Source organism: Daphnia magna, linkage group LG6 (genome assembly GCF_020631705.1).
Source record: "Daphnia magna isolate NIES linkage group LG6, ASM2063170v1.1, whole genome shotgun sequence".
NCBI lineage: Eukaryota > Metazoa > Arthropoda > Branchiopoda > Diplostraca > Daphniidae > Daphnia > Daphnia magna.
The window spans coordinates 2,238,770-2,258,961 of record NC_059187.1 but is presented as its reverse complement, the minus strand read 5'-3'; the positions used below and the strand labels follow the sequence as shown (position 1 = coordinate 2,258,961).

Here is a 20,192-nt window from a genome sequence, read left to right as displayed (position 1 = left end):
TGATTTTCGTGATTTCGTAAATTTTGAATCGAAACCATGTATTTTTGGCCAAATCTAAATTTTAGTCAAAATGAAAAAGTGGGAAGGCTTATACCCTTCTCATTTTTGTCAAAATCGGCAAAAATGAAATCTCTTGGAATTCGCTCAAACCACACGTGATATTCAGAATTGAATGCTGATTCTGAAAAAGTGATTTGTTTCCATCAAATCATCCGTTTTTGAAATATTTTAAATTATTGTACTGAATCAGGCTAGCGCTAGAGCGTACTAGCGCGGCAACTTTGTTGTCCTTTTTAAATTTTTTTTTATCGAAGTCAGTGCATAGTTTGCTGTATTTTATATTTAAGCAAAAGCAAAATAAGTCCGAAAATTGAAGACCAACTTTTTAAACTCATCTTTTGGTGAAAAAAGATCAAATAAATAGAAAAAATTATTTATATTATTAAATTTTCCTTTAATTACATACTTATTAAGGATGTATTTATTTGAAGAAAATTCGCACCTTAGTAAATGTATTTTAAAAGACACGACATTTTATAAAGAAAAATGTATCGGTCTGTATCTAATACCGTCCAGGAGGTTTAGTTAATATTGTGTGCATAGGATAGACAAATTGAAAACCTAAACCTAAGAAAACTCTGTGGATGCCGTATTGCCAACGACGATGTTGATGAATGGCAGATATCCAGCCTGAGCCATTCTCTTTGACATGTATTGCGTTGCTAGTTTAGCATATCCTTACGACGATGACCGTCCATGGTAAAAAGACGACTCATGCCATTAGCTGCATGGCCTGTCATCCATGAAACGAGTTGATCGTTATTTTTTATAGAAAACTCCAGCTGAAGGCAGGTGGTCAATTTCGTCGGCAACATCTTCCACAGTCGTAGTGTCTTTTAAAGACTGTCCAATGGTCGAAATCAACTGGGCGTGATGACGTTCTAAACTTTTCACGTAAACCTCGTCTGGTAAGCTGAAATATTGCAAAAAAGAGACAGACCATACAGGAACGGGAAAAATGTCAAAAATTTCAAAACATTCGCTCTGAACCTTATCTGCAATTTCAAAGCCTTTTCAATGTCGAAAACGTAGCGACCAGCCGAGTATAAACGATGCCCCTCTAGTCGATTACGATCTCGGAAGAACTTGAGAATGTCCTCGTGAGGGCCGTAGCATTTGTTGAATGCAAAACGGCATCCTTGTCCCAGTTAATCACATCAATAGCTGAGTAAAGACGTAATAAGGCACTTTCATTAATGCTCCATCCAGAGACGATCCAAATTGTCTTGCATGAGAACGTAAAACATGAAGCAAATTGTGTTGATTGTTTAATCAGTTTGCCTGACGCTCCTGATTCTCTTGAGCTTTCGCTTCAAATTTTCCCGCTTTATGGCTGCAATCGCAGCATACGATCCGTCGTAGGAGTTTCACGGTAGGATGTACACCTGATAGGGGGAAGTGTGTTGATGCGCGAAAAAAAAAATTAAAAAAAAAACAACCAGTTGAATCGGTATGTAAAATCAAGAATTGAAAAATTCATTGTAGGTCTAATTAAAAAAATTACCTTGTTACTTCTCAAATACCTCGCAGTGTCTAGAAAGTTGGGAATCCAGAAAAAGGGAGAAGACATAATAGGATCTGGGACTCGCGAAGCTGTAATGCCCTTACAGACTCCGGCATGGTATTGAAAATCCAACAATCGAATTCCAGCCTTCAGTTCAATTCTATGGAAACGAGAACTGTTTTCGAAAGACTTTTAATCTAGGCTGACGCAACGGCTCCTTCTGAGTATAGTATAGCCAGACTGGTAGTTCCCATCAATTTTATTACCTTGATGGGCGATCCGATCAGTCTGTGAAGACTGGATCGCCGATCTGACCTCAATTTTTCGCCGATCATTTTGCCCGATCCTAGAACCTTGAACGACACTCGGAGTGTTGAAAATCACTGTTTGGATGAAAAATTGCATTTGAAATAAAGAATTCCATATGATGATTACAAAAGGTGTACACACCCTTTTTCCCAACTTCTTAAGCATACAGTCGAATTTTTAATTAATAAAAATAAATAAATTTTTGACATTATATGTTTTTATAAAAAAGTAAATATGGGAGCTAATTGACGGCAAAAAAGCAATGAAAGAAGAGTTATATTTTTATTAAATTTTACCAAACAACCAAGAACCAAGTATTACTTAAAATTCCATCGGCAAGCTCTGAGGCATAGCTTTAATAAAATGAATTGAAACTATAGATTAAAGATAACATGTATGTCTGCTTGGACGTAATTTACCCTGTCAACCGAAAAAGAAAACCTTCCGTGAGTTTCCTGGAACGTTCAGATTTCACCCTGTTGTTGCAGTGTTCAAGCTATTGCTGTTTTTTGTTGCCACCGTATACGAAAATGAGGGCAAATCATTGGCTGAGACTATTGTCTTCCGGCACACTATACGCAAGCAATAGCGAAACAAGTTATGAAGGCGAGTAGACTAACAACGAAAAATACTCCTTGAGGGGCCGTGCTGGCGAAAGAGCCCAATAAGAAACCGAATGAGTTGCGGTTTCGGTAAAACCAAGTTTTGAAATTGCCGGCGCATCGGTGCGTGCCACCTTTACAAATCGGAGGAAACCTGAAGGGAAGGTCACCAAAGCTCGAATCAAATGGAAGGGCGCTACGCCCCTTTATGGATAACAACGTACATAATAAAATAATAAAAAGCAATTTAAAAAATTGGCGACGGTGCGTTCTACATTAACTTAAGTAATCAGTCTGGGAATGTTACTCTCCTACCATTGTGAGTGAGAAAAACAAAAACAGATGCCTCCTGGAGAGGAAAGTTGAATCCTCGGTCGCTGGTTTATACAAGACCAGCGCTCTACCACTGAGCTAAAGAGGCTTATGAAAAGCAGAAAGTCAGGAAACTATATTGTACCTATATTCAAATGTTATAAAGGGAGCGGATACTCCATACAATGAATTCCAGATACAAGACAATAGCTTTTTATTACTCCTTGTGCTTATAATGACGAAACCTGCTGCTAAATGGTCAAAATTGTTCTTCGCCTTTTGTTTTTCATTGACAGCCATTTATCTAACAGGGAGGGAGGTAATTTATCTTCCAATTGCTCGGCTGTGGAATACAACTGCCATCTAAAAACATTATAACGCTTCAAAAGCATAATAATGACAGGTCCATTCCATGGCTATTTCCAATTCAGTTTCATAATCAACCCATCCTACTGTATTTTCAACAAAGCAGATAACAAAGAAGGGTATTCGGCTGTTATGGAGCGTCAAAGAGAGTCACGCAAAGAATCGTTCAACGCAAAAAGGCTTTTTGACGACATTTAATTTGCATTTTATTGAGCTTGTGCATTACGGTTTTACGACTATCCCAAAAATGCGCAGCACTATTCTTATATCAGCGACATAAACCTGCGTCGTTAAAGATTTTTTATCAACTGTGGAAGTAGCATTTGACGAGTTTTTTTATGGGGATACAAACAAAAACAAAAACAACGTCAGTAGGACGACGCAGCCAACCGGAACAAGGGTGGTTTTATTATCAACCATTCGGTGATTACGTCATATACATACAGGTGTTTTTGGCTGAGCTTGCTGATGAGAAATGGGTCAAAAAAGCGTTTTCCTCACCTTCATGCTAGCATTCTTTTATCCATATTATACGATCTTTCGATTTTTCAGTCCTATACCACCAGAATATGGACTGAAGAAATGGAATTCACACTTCGAAAAAGCCACTTAAGGCAAAAGTTTTCGACAATAATGTTGACAAATGGAAAAAAACCCGACTGTGCCCGTCGCTTCGGGAAAGATATCGGGTCACCAGAGCTTCTCGCATATATCTCTGACGTCAGTGCCTTCCAGCGGGTGAAGCCAACTAATTGCGTTAGGCATGGATGGGTACATCATCCACGACACCAGCTGCTGATTATCCTCTTTCAAAAAACACACCGGAAGAAGGCGGCAGCTGATCCATTTCTCAGCAACACTATATCGACCGTTGTGCGCTGATTGTAAGCTGAAAGCGGTTTCCGCACACCAGTTGAGCGTGAATGTTCCAACCCTAACGTAAACGCTTCACAATTCTCTATAGAAAAACAACCGAACGGCATGACAAACGTATCAGGCGTGTTAATTTTATGGTCATACTAAAAGTACATGGGATTTAAAGATTTAAATGCATCTTAATAGGCAAAACGTATTGGTCGAGTGCGGAAAAGGATACACTATCTCGACCCTTTTGTTTTTCGATTGGAAAATTCGAGATTGCCCGTGGTGGTGCGTGTAGTTTGGTAGTGCATGCCAACAGTATCCCTTTTCCAATCTATTACATCAATAGCTTCGGCAGCTTTATTGCTTTCATCATCGTCCGTCCATGCGGTCAAAATCCAGCTTCTTTCTAAAAAATCAAAGACCGTGCTTGCCAACTTTAAAACATGAAATCCATTTTACCTTAAGCGGCTGACTTAAGTCACTGCAGGTTCCATCTTAACCCCTATATGATAAGACAATAGTCTGCATCCTTATCCGGAATCGACGTGTACGTCTTGAATAAAATAGACGTAACATGTAGATTCAGCTGTCAAGAGGGCAAGGATCATCGATTGACCCGAATTCTGAAACTAGATAATGTAACAAAAACAATTGAAAGTATAGTTGTGCAACATTTGCAGCAACGTTGGGCAAAGTGGCCGTCAAGAAAACAAACGGAATAAGCATTTTCTTGTTGTTTTTGTCAACACTGATCATCTTGTATCTGATGAGGCTGCCAGCTCCATTTTCGGCCAGATAAGAGACTCAGAATTTTCTTCCACTGTTCCAGCAACTGAATGACTGGGTGAAATGAGAGGAGAGAGGGGTATAAAACAATGTCAAACAAGGTGATTGAAGGAAGGCTATGTGGAAGGGTCTTACCCGGCCACATTTGGGAGGAAAAGTCGGCTCAATTGAGAACTATAACCTGACCTCTGAACGATAAAACCATATACGAGGAGTGAGGGTGTCACGGCTGAGACTATGCAGTGCGTCCACATGTTTGGTTTTAGATTAAGCCTTTTCTGAAATAACTATTCAGTTTTTATGCCGGATCATGCATTAAGATCCACCGTCTCTTTTACATTCTACTACTCTAAACAAATGTCACGTACACCTGGGACGCACATAATTTGATAAATACCTGATTAAGGCATGTAAGATGTCCTGCATTTAATGATTGGAAATACTGTTGAAAAATAGGGAAATTAACTAGGATAGTTGACATCACATAGCAATGGCAGTAACACAGCAACTGGAATCCCAATACCAGAATTAAAAAAAAAAAAAACTTGTACGATGCACAGGGACAAAAAGGAATAAAACCACAGATTGAGCTACTCGTATATCAAAAGGTATTGGTGTTGCTCAAGTCGCCTATCCTTTCCCTATTGTGTTCTTCAAACGTGTGAGTCTAGCCCATCCCATTAGACAGGTGGTACATCATCCATGAAACCAGCTTATTAATTTCTTTCAAGAACACGCCAACTGGAAAGTAATCGTCCATTTTGTTGGAAACATTTTCATCGTGTGCTTCCTTTATATAGCCAGTGATTGGCAACCAGCTGGAATGTTCATCTACGCAGTTAAACTTTTCTGAAATAATTTTAGAAAACTGAGCTTACTGAAATCTTTCAGCCATTCAACTATGATACAATTCAAACTGAACTGTGGACTCTATTGTAATCATCAAATGATGAAAGCGCTGGATAGATTATGCAGGTTACGTCTCATAATCCATTGATAACAATGCTCCACGCTTATTTTCAAAAACAAATCACGCTTCCCATTTGTAAGGCTCCACATGTTACCACGTATAAAGTCGAAAATACTAATTACCATAAACTAAAACGTTTAATTCGAGATGTGATGATGCAATATTAAGGCAAACCAAAACTGATTAATAGGACGGAGATGTTTGAATCCCATGCTTTCGAAGAACTTCTGTGGTATACTGAGGTAAGTGTTACCGATAACTATATTGGATAAATGCAACAACCCAGACTGCGCCACTCGTTTGCTGGTATTGCGTCACTAGCGATGCGGTCCTCGTCGTCGATGTTCTCCAACGTGCAAGTCGGCTCATTCCGTCTGCTGGGTGGATGGCACATCATCCACGACATGTTCGTCGTTTTCCCTTCAAAAGACATCGGCAGAAGGTAGCAGCTCAATTCCTTGCTACAATGACCACTTTGTGGGATGCGCGTTGTAGGGCCAGTGATCGTAAACTATTTTTTGGTGTGACAAGTGTTCCAGGCTTTTATCGTAATCGCTTTTATCTACATTTCACTCTTGTAAGAAGGTAAATCAACTGCTTTCACACTAGGAACTGCCTCTACAATACACCACACACAGTGATAGCCTGACTTGAGATTTCCAGCCTCCCTAAGTGGCAATAAAACACACCTCGCTTCTGATAGCAATCCTGTTTCTACTTTCCGGTCCGTGCTTACCTAGTGAAATCTGTGATCGTCGGATGGGGTGTATGGTGTTTAGAGGCGATAAAGGTATCCGCTTTCCAGTCTATTAAGCGCGCCAATAGCTTCATAAGCATCGGCCAACATGGGTCATCATCAGTCCATCCAGTTAAAGTCCAGCATTTCTGAATCGAAAACGCACAAAAAGCAAATGTAATCGAAACGTGCTGAGTAAAGTTATGATCTAAGGATTAACATTTTACCATATTAATTTGTCGTTTGGGGCTCTACGCAAAAATTTACGCCAGCAGTAACGATGAGCGAGTAATCGGTTTCATCTGTCGAATCTATTCGAAGATTACTGTAACAATAATGATAATGATGGATTCGATGAAATGAGCGTGCCGCACACACAAACGAATGAATCTGGATAAGAAACAAATGACTAGTGCATCCGAAATTGAGGTTTGATTTTAAAGCCGGCGCATGCTTCGGGCAGTCGTTTGTCAAGAAAAGACAACAAACGAAACAAACATTGTCTTTGTTGTTAACGTCAACACGCCGCCGTCTTCCATCTCCGTGAACCCATCACTTGTAGGAGAAAACAAACCGTGACCTTCCACGAGTCGTTCGCAATAAACCTAAAATCGAAATGACTAGTTCTTTTATCTATCGGAGATAATTAAAGCTTCTAGAAACCACTCAAAATTGCTGCCTCGCCTTTGATACACAAAAAACTGAACTGCCTACCGCCAGCATTTCTATTCTCACGTTATTGTTTGCACAGAAAATACAAGTAAAATCGACTCTAGACCGTCACGAGGAAACATTCCGGTAGATAAAAAAGGGGGTGCTGCGCTGGATCTTGATCTTCGACAGCTGACGTCATTCAAGGACGTACGATAGTCATTACCCCTAATTCCATTCATCCTATTATGGTGCTTTTCCTTCCTTCGATCCAAGAAAAGAGCATCATCGCGCAAATATACAAAAACGGAACACTTCATCAACATGCTTATCTACGTCATGGCTTTATCCTGTACTGATTCCTCTCGTGAATCCCTCCATTTGCGAGGGACTGCTGCGTTGCACATCAGTGGTGCGATATGATCCCCGGAATCGTGCCAAGCCCTTATAATTCCCATTGCACTTGATGGATTTATTGACTAAGCCTCCTCGATCTTTCGGAAGCAATTGGTTACTACTGTTGACCAGCAACTTTTCTATAGCACAAGACTACAGGTATGCCCGATTCGATATTTAACCAACATTGCTGCCTTTTGAATTGAATCAAAGTTATAGCGTTTAAGATTCTACGAATGCATACGCAGATATACTATAGCAGGTCCGAAAGATGGGAGGCCTCGCTCACCTCGCATAGAACATGAATAATGGCAGTTAGCGTTGGGATGAAAATTATTATGTACCTTGTTTCGTTTTTCCCATCTACCGCTTTTTTAAATCAGTACAAAAGGCAAGTTGACGTTAGAATTTCAGTTGATGACTCTGATGCTCGAAGAACTCCACTTCGCTTTTCTCTGTACAAAAGAAATAATTTGACCTAGCATTGTCAGTTCTCACAAATCGTTGCTAAAAACTCAACTTTAACGAAGGTTTATCTAGATATAGAGTTTCAGAAGAAGCACCATAATATCTTTATGTAATTATTTGGCCTTTTTTTTTGTTTATTCCTCTGATGATAATATTTCCGCTGACTTCACTCGAAAAAATTCCCGATGGATCTTATATACAGTTGAGAACGAACACAAAGCCAAGCGCTTCCTAGCACGATAAACAGTCCTTATATACCGTTACTTCATATAAAAGCTACCTAAAGACACACAATAAGGGAATATTGAATTATGCATGACGTAATTGGACAAAAAGAGAACGTTAAAATCAAAAACTGAAATGAGATATCGCCATAAAAATGCATAATCCAGCTTTTATTTCCTCTTTTAAGTGCGTAAGCTATGCAGTCATTTAATGCAGATGATTAGACAAATCACTCTTTATTGCAAGAATTCAAAAACAATTTTTAAATAATAAAAAAAGAAGGACCTTCTTCTTTCCTTCTTATCAAGGTTTACCTCGATTCGCTCGAGTGCAAAGGTAGCCGTCTGAATGACTGGACTAAGATAGCGAACGATTGTCCATTCCCAGCAAACCATATACTGGCACTTTATTGCTTTGTTAGATGCAAGCTGAAACTTGCTGATGTGTGCTGGTTTCGGCACATTATACTGTTGCTGGGTGGGATGAGAAAGTGCAGGCTTTGTCACCTTCATGGCGGTGAGAGAAACACTGAGCGGAGAAGGACATCTAAAATGCGCCTGACGATAAGCGAGAGGGACCCTCCTGAAATGGCAAAACAATTTCGCGAACACTGCGCCCAGCAAAGATATCAGAGTTTCACGCAAATGGGCCAGGTGTAGATTTTATGTCTCTAGAGCTAACAAACGCCATTTCGTTCCAGGCTTTCAAATTCTTCTCGTAAAAATCAAACGAGTTTAAAGGAGACGCCCATAGGCGGTCCACTTGATTTCTTGTTGTTCAAATTCTCGGTTAGTGAATCTTCGACAATCAAATACCATTCATCGAAGTGATCCACTTTCACCTGACTCACCGTCCCGCCCTTGTACTGGAACTCCGTACCATCCTCTAGTGCAAATGAATACGTAAAATATTTAGTTTATTTTTTAATCGTACAGAGTTTCCTTTCAAAAGAAAAGAGAATCAAACGATGGCACATGAAATCAAACACCTGGAAAACACTTTGCCTTTGTTTTCGATGAAACGATGCCTTTAACGGAAAAATGTAACTAAGGTGATGCCACCTTTCACTCCACAGCCCTTTTGCTTGTTATGTTTTTAGTTAAATATATAAACCTGTAAGCAAGCTGCAGGTAAAACAATCCCATCACCATTTCAAGCTGCAATCGAATTTTGCAAAGGAAACTTAATATCTTTCCATCTACATCTTCATGCCAATGTGTAAAATTCAAATGAGAGTCCTCTTTTTTTTCTTCTTCTCGTCCGTCCGACCATGTAATAATCCGGCCGGTAGGGTTGGTCTCCTTTTTCTAGCAGTTCAACTGGGACTATCATCAAAAATAATAAAAGAAGAGCCAAAAGGAAAAAAAAAAAATAAATAAAATTTCTTTAAAAATAGCTGACGTCTGAGAGGTTCCCTCTCAAATATATTCGAGTATAGAGAACATCCTATATATATATATAGCTATATACTACATCTTTTTTTTTTTCTAGGAAAAGAGAATGTTTTTTCGGGACACGTCTGTATAGACCTTCTTTATTTTTCCTGTCTCGCCCGGCCGGCTTCATTCACTTCGACAGGTCCCACTTCTATTGCGTTATTTTACACTGTTAATGGCTCTCGTGATCGTGACTCAGGTCTGATGCTCATGGCGGAGAAGAACAGGTGACATGAGAGATCATCCTCCTTTGTTCCTCATCGAGCCTCCCCTCTCTTACGGCCTTCCACCCCGTCCCTTTTCCGTGTACCGCTGCGGACGGGGGTATACAAAACGCGCTGCCGGTCCCGGCTACATGGTGGCCGGTCTTCATTCAGCTCTTTCACTTTTTGCGCTCTATCCTTTTCTTTTACTGTTGGAAACATGCTGAGATATTTGGTAAGTAAACAAGGAAACGCACAGGAGTCAATTTGAAACGAGTTGAAAACCAAAACCTATATTGATGCGTTTAGCGTTGACGGTGATTGTGTCCGTCGGCGGTAAGTGGCGCCAGCTGAGTTGCCAACGCAGAGGGAGCCCAGGAAGATCGTGTGTCCTATTCTGAAACACAAATTAATCAACTCAACGAGGATGGATCGTGTTACGTTCGGGTATGATATGAGGAGATGGAACGTTCCGATGGAAACCAAAGACATCAATGGCTACATTTATGAAAGTTATTTTTGTATTCAATGTATTTGTAATTTGACCTTCATTTTCATATACTTAACCATTCTTCCCCGACATAGACGTTTGTGGTTTTATCGATCTGGACGGTAAACTTCACGTTCTCGGTAAGATTCATTAAAATTTGCATTTTTCTAAAATACTTTTATTTTAAAGATCCCCTCTCTCTATACGTGCAAACAAATAACCTGAAATGCGTGATTATATTTAGAATACATTGCCGGCAAGGAATCTGGCAGTACTGTATCGGATTTGTCCTCGCAGTGGAGCATTGGTTCCCGTCCTGATCGTTCGTTCCATTGCCACTGCCGAACAGAAAGCGTTAGATTTTCAGTATTTGAGTGTTGATGATGACGAAGACGGGATGCCTGACAGACCAACGGACAACCGATTTCAACCATCTCCCCGGCAAAGGTGGTTCAGCAACAACAGAAGATAGGCCAGTCCTTGCAACCGACTTCATCAGGACTTCACCTGCCGTCATCGTTCGCCAACAGCAGCAACCTGTCCGAAAACAGTTTTACGCAACAAGAAAATCTTCAATTCCATATAGCATCGATGCTTACCGAAGGATCGCATTCCTGATCAGGGATCTTCCCAGCGCCGCCGGTATCCTGATTTTCGGTGGCCGCATTATTTGCTGTTCACACATGGAATGGGTTTTAATAGGGACACCATTCCATTCTCAACCCTGCAATTTCGAATGTTGGACTGAAGAAAGCTACGCTCTGTTTCTCATATCGCTGAATTATTTTTTGGTTCATTTGTATCATATCTTACTAGAAACCGTGTTGCTTGCATTTTTACGAAATGCTCATAGTGAAAAAACTATCAATATAATTGCTGTGGTTTTCTAATTATTGCTGCTTAGTTCCGCGTAACTTATTACATTAGAAGCCGTTGCGTAGCACGTGTACACGAACGATTCACGAACGTCGAAGTGGCGAACGTCCATGCCATCATCTTCACTTTGAACACGCCACGTAGTTTTTTTTTCGAGTAAAGACAGATACAAGGTTCACTGAAACGACTGGAACATGACAGAATTTGAGCATTTATCCTTTCTATATCTGTTTAAAGATTGGAACTCTGAACCTTGAAAAAATGTCAACAAAAGTAGTGAAAATCTGATACACAAAGTACATATCGATGGCGATACGCATTTCCCGAAACTCCGAATCGTTCGGCCGAAAGTATACGGTAGTTGCTACGTATCAAGTTCAATTTAGTCGTCAGTCGAATGCGGTGTAGTACTTTCCAATGAACATTTCTATAGTACCAGTGAAAATTTTGCGATTTAATCCGTGAAAGTGTCCCCATTGACGTCATGTTTGGGCAGACTGGCTCACAACTCCTTTCCAAATTTTACCATTTCTCGAAAGACATTTGCCGTCTTCTTGTGAGGTATATGATATTTCAAACTCTCCGCAAAAATAAAAAAGTTTAAACATTCTATTGTTTCAGACGCACTCGCCGCTTACCTTCGGCATTGTTAGCATCGAAAGATCGTACGGCATCTACTTCCCGCATGAATCCGAACCGAATGAAGGAAAAAGATGATTATTCAGCCATTGTTGGGGTAAAGTGGAGAGCATAGACTAGATCATCTTACAATCAATCTCAGGTAGTTTAAACACTTAATTGTCCTATTTTGTCCCCACGTACACCTTGAATCTCGGCAAAAATGCACACAACCCGTTGAACTTACGGCTAATTTGATTTCAATGGATCTATTATTTCACATACAAGAAAGTATGGATTTTAGGAGGTTGGGGCGTGTCGTGAAACAGCTTTGTTCTCGGCGTTTACCAGGCTATCGATAGGACCGATTGGAAATGGATATCGTTTTAGCTTACAACCGAGCCCACCATCCTCATCTGGACTTTCTTGTGTTCTTCAGCGACCGCCAACGAACATACAATGCCATTTCCTTTGCTGGACTTGTATGTAATAGACGCGATCTATGGCCCTCAAAATGGAGGCAAATCAAGTATGTACTACGTGCATATTACCCAAAAATGAGGAACCAGATGATAACAATATTCTTCTATTTTAACTTGTCATCTGCTACCACGACGTCTGGCGTCGTCAAAAGTCTGCAACACGATGCCACGCCCTACTCGTCCCGTCTTTGGAAACTCCGGCTACGTACTCAAGTACCTCACCCTACATTGCAAGAGACGTGTCTCGAAGAGATCGTTCACTTCGCTCTCCGCTGGAATTTTTCAAAAACCAACGATAACCTTGTGGCCTGATAATGTGCCATCATCCTAACGGAATGTAGAGTCAATCTCATGACATTGGAACAATACCGGAGAAAAGGATACGCAAGTATATGACCGGCGTCTGATTGTAAACGTGGCTCCAATCAGGACATCTTCCATACGTCAACATTGCGATCGACAACTCTATAGTAGCAAGCGCATTCTTCAAAGTTTAGGTTTCCGCATACTTGATGCTGGACACGTCAAGCACGGATTACTCCTACCTCGCGATCCTCTTCGAGATAATGAGATTGTCGTTTATATTAATTCAGGATTACTTTAGTTCTTCTAGGAGGAGATAAACATCACATACGATACTGTTCTTCACAGGTTTTTGCATCCCCTAGATTCCCGCAAAACAATCTGTGGCCAACAAGTAGAATAGAAAGCAAATAAACGAAAATATCAACACGCATTATCTCCATTCATTTATTTTTGTTTAAACCAATTTTCTCGACATACAAGATTCAAACATGATTAATATATTCTGGGATGAACAAACAAACCATTACGTGTAAAGCAATTTTACCGTCCAAAAATAACAACAACAAACTACTAATTGTTCAGCATTCGATGGATGGCTTTTGGAAGCCACTATTACGTAGACGGGCATGTGCCACGAAAATTGCTACGCGAGATTCGGAGGCCGCCGCTGGCCAGGAACGTCTCGTTTCGATAGAATAGCCAAAGGGCCAGATCTGACTCAGGGGTATTTCGAAAGTCTGTTCTACCTGGAAACCTTGTCCTTGAATTAACTTGTAGACTCTAACTTACTCGCAAAGAAAAAGGCTGCAAGCGCTGCCATGAAAGCCTCCCCGTCCAGAAAGTGCCAATGGAAGATAAGAAGTTTCATCAAAGCTTTTATCTTTACATTGTACAACAGTTTGCGTTGGCCACTATCAATGACCAGGATTGGCCAAACTAAGTCAATCTTATCGATGTCTAGCTGTTGTACCACTGAAATTCCAAATGATTTCGGGATGAATTGCAGCAGTGCCAAGGGGGGGGAACTTTGAACTGCGACCAATTGAAACCAGAGTATGCGCCAATACTTCATTGATCCTTTGAAATAGAAAGAAGAGATACATGTCACTTTCAATGTGGTTTTGGCTACATGACTTCTGACTTATGTCTTGAGCAAACGTTACGTGAATGCCGTTACAGGACTTTGTGGAATATGATGTCCTCGTGGCACCTTTGGGGTAAGAATATCAATCATACGGCTGAATTATGTCAACGCGCGCAACGCGTAAAACGAACTGGTGAGAGGACATCCTTTGATCAATTCCCTAAACTTTCCAGAACTGTTGGAGGCTCCAGCCGAAGGAGACACGGCTTCCAGACCGCACGAAGCAATAACAGCCAAAAACATCGTTTCTTGTATGGCTATCACCTTATGCGTGAAGGGGACGCCACTATTTCTGTTTCAACGAACTGGCAAAGCCCAAGGGGGCTGAAGCGGTTAAATATTGCAGAATTCGAAACCCTCTTATTTCTGAACTGATGTAAAAGGTTTCATCACCTGCTGTCATGTTTAAACATGTCGCCGTCAAAACTATATATCCATACTCCAGCAGATTTCATGGCTGATGGCTAAGATCACCACTCCATCCTCTGTTCTCTGTTCCAGAGCTACATCGGCTACGATATCGCCCAAAGTCCTCAAGGCCGTTTCCTTAAAGTACCTGAATGTCAACGGCTTTGAAACTACTATTGACACCTCTTCCGCCAAAGCAGCTATTTAAAAGAATAGATCTGCTTCAGCTTACACAGGGCCAGTTAAACATAATGACAGTGATTCTTACTAGTTTACCTAGAAAGGCTCGATGGTAGGAGTGACAATGAGCTGATCCCGACTGTAGTAACAGACGCACCCGATCACCGTAAAGTCAGATTCTTCTCCTCCAAACAATCTTTAAGTCGTGTTGGGATTCCGAGGTGTTCAAATAGCCATTGGAGCCCGACGGAAGCGTGACCTGAAATGATGGCATCGACACAATTTTTTTCAGTTTGGCAGTTATTTCCATCTGTTGTTCCAAAAGGATGAGCGTTCGAATCACGCTTCAAGATTAAACCTAATTTATCGGCGAACCTGTTGAGTGTGTAGCAACAAGGATAACAGCTGTCGTGTCACTTGTACTGCTTTATTTTCGTGCAGAACGGGACTGTTTTGAATGTAGATGGAAAAGTCTGCGAGACAACAAAGATTTATTGAAAACAAAAAAACTATGGATTACGTTAGCCCGCGGATTACTGGAGCCGCGAGGAAAGCTGCAAAGGAATTTTGCTGAATTTGTTCAAAGAACTCAAAACTGGATAATTTTCCTTTCGATCGCTGGAGTCCCAGTAGCGTGAAGCGTTGGCATCCTTTCGCCGAGAATTTTCGCCTCGCACCTCTAGAATGGCGATTCCGTACTGGCACTCAGCTATCAGTTGATTCATGTTTGCCTCATTGTAATTCTGTTAGACAGCTTCAAGATGGTTAATCCACCACCAAAATCTATTTCCCATTAAGATTAAGAGAGTTAGATAGAAAATGTTAACAACATAAACTTACAGCGTACCACTGGATGTTGGAAATTAGCATTTTGGCCTTCAGGATAAACGAAAGCTGCGTTTTCTTCCTTGGATTACGACCATTGCAACAAATCTACCGTTATGTCTCCCTGTAAAACCAGAGTTGAATTGTTGAATATGCCACAGCTGTATTTAAAAAACCAATAACCTGAATGTCCATCGTTCCATTGAGATGCTTTTTCCCGTAATAACCTGGGTGCACGCCTCTCCACGCCATGTCACTCATGTTTTGATTGTTAATTTTTTAGCGCTGATATTATCTATAAAGGAAAGCAGATAGCGTTACCACCATTAAAGCAATGCTGATAATACCCGCAGTCACAAATATACATCTTTGAAGACTATGTTGTCTTTGATGGAAGCGCGTTACCTCTGAGAGGAACCTTTGTTGTAATACGGAAGTAAGATTGACGCCGTCAATCATGCCACTAATGACATTCAATTGCTCTTGACAACCAAAGAAGTAAACTTAGTACGTGAGGCAGTTGAGATTCATTAATCTTCATCAGGAAGTTACTGGAACACCGTCGAGTGTCCCTGTTCGTGATGGGAAACATTATAGCAAAAGTCTTAGATACGTTGATGACTAAGTAGCACATCACAGCACCGCTTGGTGTTAGGATTGCCTTGAATGTCCCAATCACCAAGAAAAGTCTTTTTGAGCTACGAACTTTCTGATTTCCCCGGTTTTCAACACTATTGGTCCACCATCTCTTTCACGTCTTTGTTGCGTTCCATTTGGTAACATTGAGATGACTAACCGCCAACATTTTCACATGAATGCCATTCAAATATCTCATTGTTCCTGTAAATGTCTTCACTGATAACCAATTAGCCTTCTTTTTCGACATGCTTTTTTTTGAACTTACTTTGTACTGCTGATTTGAGCATGGATCCGTGTAAAAGTCGTTCCAAATCCACAGATCCAAGACGGTTAGATGAAAGGTTCAATTTTTCCATCAGCACATCGGACGAGAATGACACATCTCCTGGCAATAACTTATCCTTTTGTCGGGCTTTCTAAAACAAAAAAGGAAGGAAATTATAGAAATCATGGTGATATTAATTCAACGAAGAAATGAAATACCTGGGGATATTGTAGCAAGGTCAGGTTGTTTTCTTCGAGGGCTGGTCAAGCAATGAATGATCCATTTCGATAAGAACAAGCGAAATGAGCAACTCCGTTGCGTTGAGATACTCGGTTAGGTTGGATCCATTCAGGACATGGTCTTCAATTTTGAGTGAATTTTCTATAACAGCTACGTGTTGAATATCCATCAGTCCAGCATGATGATTGGACATCACACTGTACCAGCTATCTAGAAAAGTCAGGGAGATTCTAGGCCGTTAATAGCTCGCAAATCGATATTTTCGGATTTCAGATGATCAAAGACCCAATCGCCAGTAGACGGGTCTGGCATGGTGAGACTGTCAACATCCTTGAGAAATTCAGGTGAACGTCGCCAAATAAGGCCAAGAGTGACGTCCTTTTCGTGACAACGATAGGATGGAGTGTTTTCTTCGTTCCAGTGATTGCTTTGGGGGGTCATTTTTTACCACTTCTCGACTTAAATATTCTTCAAAGTTGTTGAGGGCTAAGATAGTCATCGTATCAAACCGAGTCCTTGTGGACAGTGAGCGTTGACATTAGTGCACAAAGTGAATAGAAAAAATGAAATGAGAAGTAATACATAAATGCCTGCGCTGGCCAATCGTAATCTTAGGCCACCCTCGTACGAAATCCGGATGTTTTCGTCTTAAACCTTTAGAAATAATATCGTTGACGTCATGGCTGTTCAGTGAATTTTCGACGACCAAATCATCCACTTCTAAATGTCGCTTGAAATGCTGTAATGTGTCCATTAATGATTGCGCCTTCGTTCATCGCAGTTGCAGCCGCAACAAAATCATCCAGCATACACCACTGTATTGAGCCCAGCGTGATGTCTCCTGCGGAACTGATGACGTCACCATCAGCGGTGACATTACGAGGTGAAGAGCGTGCTCAGAAACAGAGCATTAAAATCAACGAAAAATTAAAAAATGCATGGCTTAGTGGAATACCTGTTCAGCGTTTAGTCTGTTGAGGAGAGCTATTCCTGGCGAATGTTCAGATTATTAAAAGCGTTTCCTCCACAGCCAAGTTTCCGTGAATAGTTAGCTGTTCAAAGGTCTAGAACAAAAGCTGCTGTTACAAATCCAAAGAATATTAAACATTGATTAACTAAATAAACCTTTCAAGCCAGAGACATGGAGGCTCTCTCTTCTGACAACGTGTCCTCGTCCAAAGATTCGAGAGTTACTCCATTGATATCCGTCCGGTCGTGTATCACCATATCGCCGTGTACGGTAACATCGTCTTCGAACTGCACTTCGACGTTGAACGTCTGGTTGGTTTTTCGCCGGGCAGAAATCACGATCGAAAGTGGTCCGTCAAGGTCCGAGTAGTGACATTTTCTTTCATTATAACTTCGAAGGGCATTCGCACATTAACAGGATGGATTGGTCTGTTGACTTTGTCCAATAATTCTGCGGAAGTTTTGACAGGTCAATGTTATTGATCCTCTGACATGAGTAGTGTGTGCGGCCAGATCACCATTTGCCTGAATTTTCGAGTCTATTCGCAAAGACGGTGGATCCAACAACATGATGACATCAACACCGTTGAGACTTCCATTTCTTTTCCATGACCAAGTTCTTTATGATCAAGTCGTCTGAAAACCGTACCCGACCTAGCACAATTTGCAGCGTCATCTTCTATCAGTGTACAGGAAGTCATCCACGTTTCGTCCATTAATATCTGGACAGTCAATGTTTCCTTGACATCTAGGACGTCGACTTCCAATACTCGCTAGGATAGTTTGCCGGCCTGAGGTGTCATTAAATCTTTGATAAGGACATCGTTCAGAGAATCCACTTCAGCATCGTCACAAGCAGGACCAGTGAAATTGACAAGTCCTACAACAACAAATGTTTTCGAACTGTACTGATTACATTTTATAATAGCCATTACCTTTAACGATCTGGTGAGCATTCTTGTCAACGAGTACTCCAGGTAGCATAGACATTTATTCCATTAATCCAGTCACTACGGAAGTTTTCAACTACATCCACAGGGCCGACGATCCTGAACTGATCCGGTGAAATGCTGTTTTTCGCTTTTCTGTAGAATCAATTTCTCCGACCATGCCCTAAAATCACGCTGCAACACATTGTCAATTAAAAACAGAGAAAATAGAATTCAAATGCCATATGTTAGCGAACCTCATTGACGGTGTCGGTCGTAACATTGTTTTTAACTTCGATTGCAGAAAACGATTTCACTCCTTGAATTACTAGATGTGAGGCATTCTTTCGCAATGTATCATCCACAGCAACACTCCGTTGATGGAGTTATTGCAACGTCGATATTACCTCGAACATCCAAACTAACCAAATCAGCTCCTCCATTGATTTTCTCCCGATTTCAGTGCAGCCAACGCGAGGGCAGTGATCCTCCCATAGCGGAACCAACTGAAACATTTTCAGCTTTTGGTGTCTGATCCACACATCGTGAGGAAAAGTGTGTTCGGTGAAGAGAAGCGCTATGCTTGTCGGGGAAAATTCATCCCAATCGCGACCATTAAGGCTTTTGATTGATGCCTCAGGTACGTGAACGTCATCAGCGGTTACGACTGTACCATTGAGACGACGACCCTAAAATACGACGCTGTTATACTCTGTTTCTTCGACTAGTTGAATGAATAACAAAGTTACCACTGTAAAAGTGGAGTTTGTGGAATATAAAAGGTTGGGTAACTCTTGGGGGAGATTTTTTGCTGCGATCTCTAATCCCTTCAGAGCGCTTTCAATCTCTTTTCGGCCCCACAAATCCTTCTGCCAAAGTTGGAATAACACCTGAACAGAAACAATGCCAACACTTAAGTCACGCACAAAAAGAGAATTAAAAAAATTACCTTGATTGTGTCTATCACAGGCGATTGAGAGTAATTCTTTTGCGCGATAACGATAGTGCCGTTTGTGGTTACATTGTCTTTAAAATGAACCATGTTGTTCGTGAGCTCTTCAACGGGCCACTTATGATGCCTGTATCGCTACGATTTGAAATCAGGGAATCGACATCGTGAGGCATTTTTGCAACGGATCGATTTGTAGACTTCTTTCGCGAAAGTCTTCCGACACTTGAATGGCAAAACTTTCTAAAAAAATTTATTCTGATTAGTAATGGCCACATGAAGGTGGGCAGAACTTGGTCCGTTAGGAGAGCAAGAGTAGCAAGAGGTTGGCCATCAAAATTGTCTTCCGATGCAGCAAAAACAGGATGAAAGTGACCAGATGTATCCGATGCATAAAAACTGAAAGTGGCTTTGTAAAACATTTGAATAAACTATCATTATTCTATTTGATAACTCCCTAGGTGATTACTTGGGAATCAAAAGCGTTGAAAATAAGAATTGTTGAATCGTAACCGCCACTGATTCTCCGGCTGAATGCGCATCCAGAAACAGCACTTAAAGTCTGATTGTGCGGCAGATTTTGCCACTGTCATAGTCTTTCCTCTATAGCATTCAATAACATAAAAATATATTAAAAATGTAATGTTTCACGGAATTAATGACACTTGAAATGGTACCTTTGAAGGCAATAGATGTAGGAATTATTTGACCCTGCTAGAAGAAGGCACCCATTGAGTCTAGTTAGAAAAGCATCAAATTGGTACACTTCGATCTAGGTCAACGCTTATCATTTCCAATAACTCTGTATCCTCCGCATCGGTGAATCGCCTCAGATGGATGGAGGAATCCCCATGAAGTAGCACCTGTGAACAGTGTCGGATGACTGAAGTACACCCATTTTCCTAAGTTCAGGAGCCGGCAAAGCGTGTTTCATATCCATAGTTGTCCCTAACCACTCATAGATTCTGGAAATGATGACCGTGA

General features: G+C 40.9%; 1 long non-coding RNA gene and 1 pseudogene across 1 annotated transcript; both read right to left on the bottom strand.

Moving 5' to 3' along the window:
• Positions 1 to 562: 562 nt before the first annotated feature.
• LOC123466419 lies at positions 563 to 15,117 on the bottom strand (annotated as a pseudogene).
• A 3,292-nt stretch (positions 15,118 to 18,409) lies between these two features.
• Positions 18,410 to 18,642, bottom strand: LOC123473842. Its single transcript, XR_006648162.1, has 2 exons — positions 18,517 to 18,642; positions 18,410 to 18,454 (listed from the first exon to the last, which is right to left on the bottom strand). It is a non-coding gene; the product is annotated as an uncharacterized LOC123473842 (long non-coding RNA).
• Positions 18,643 to 20,192: the final 1,550 nt, after the last annotated feature.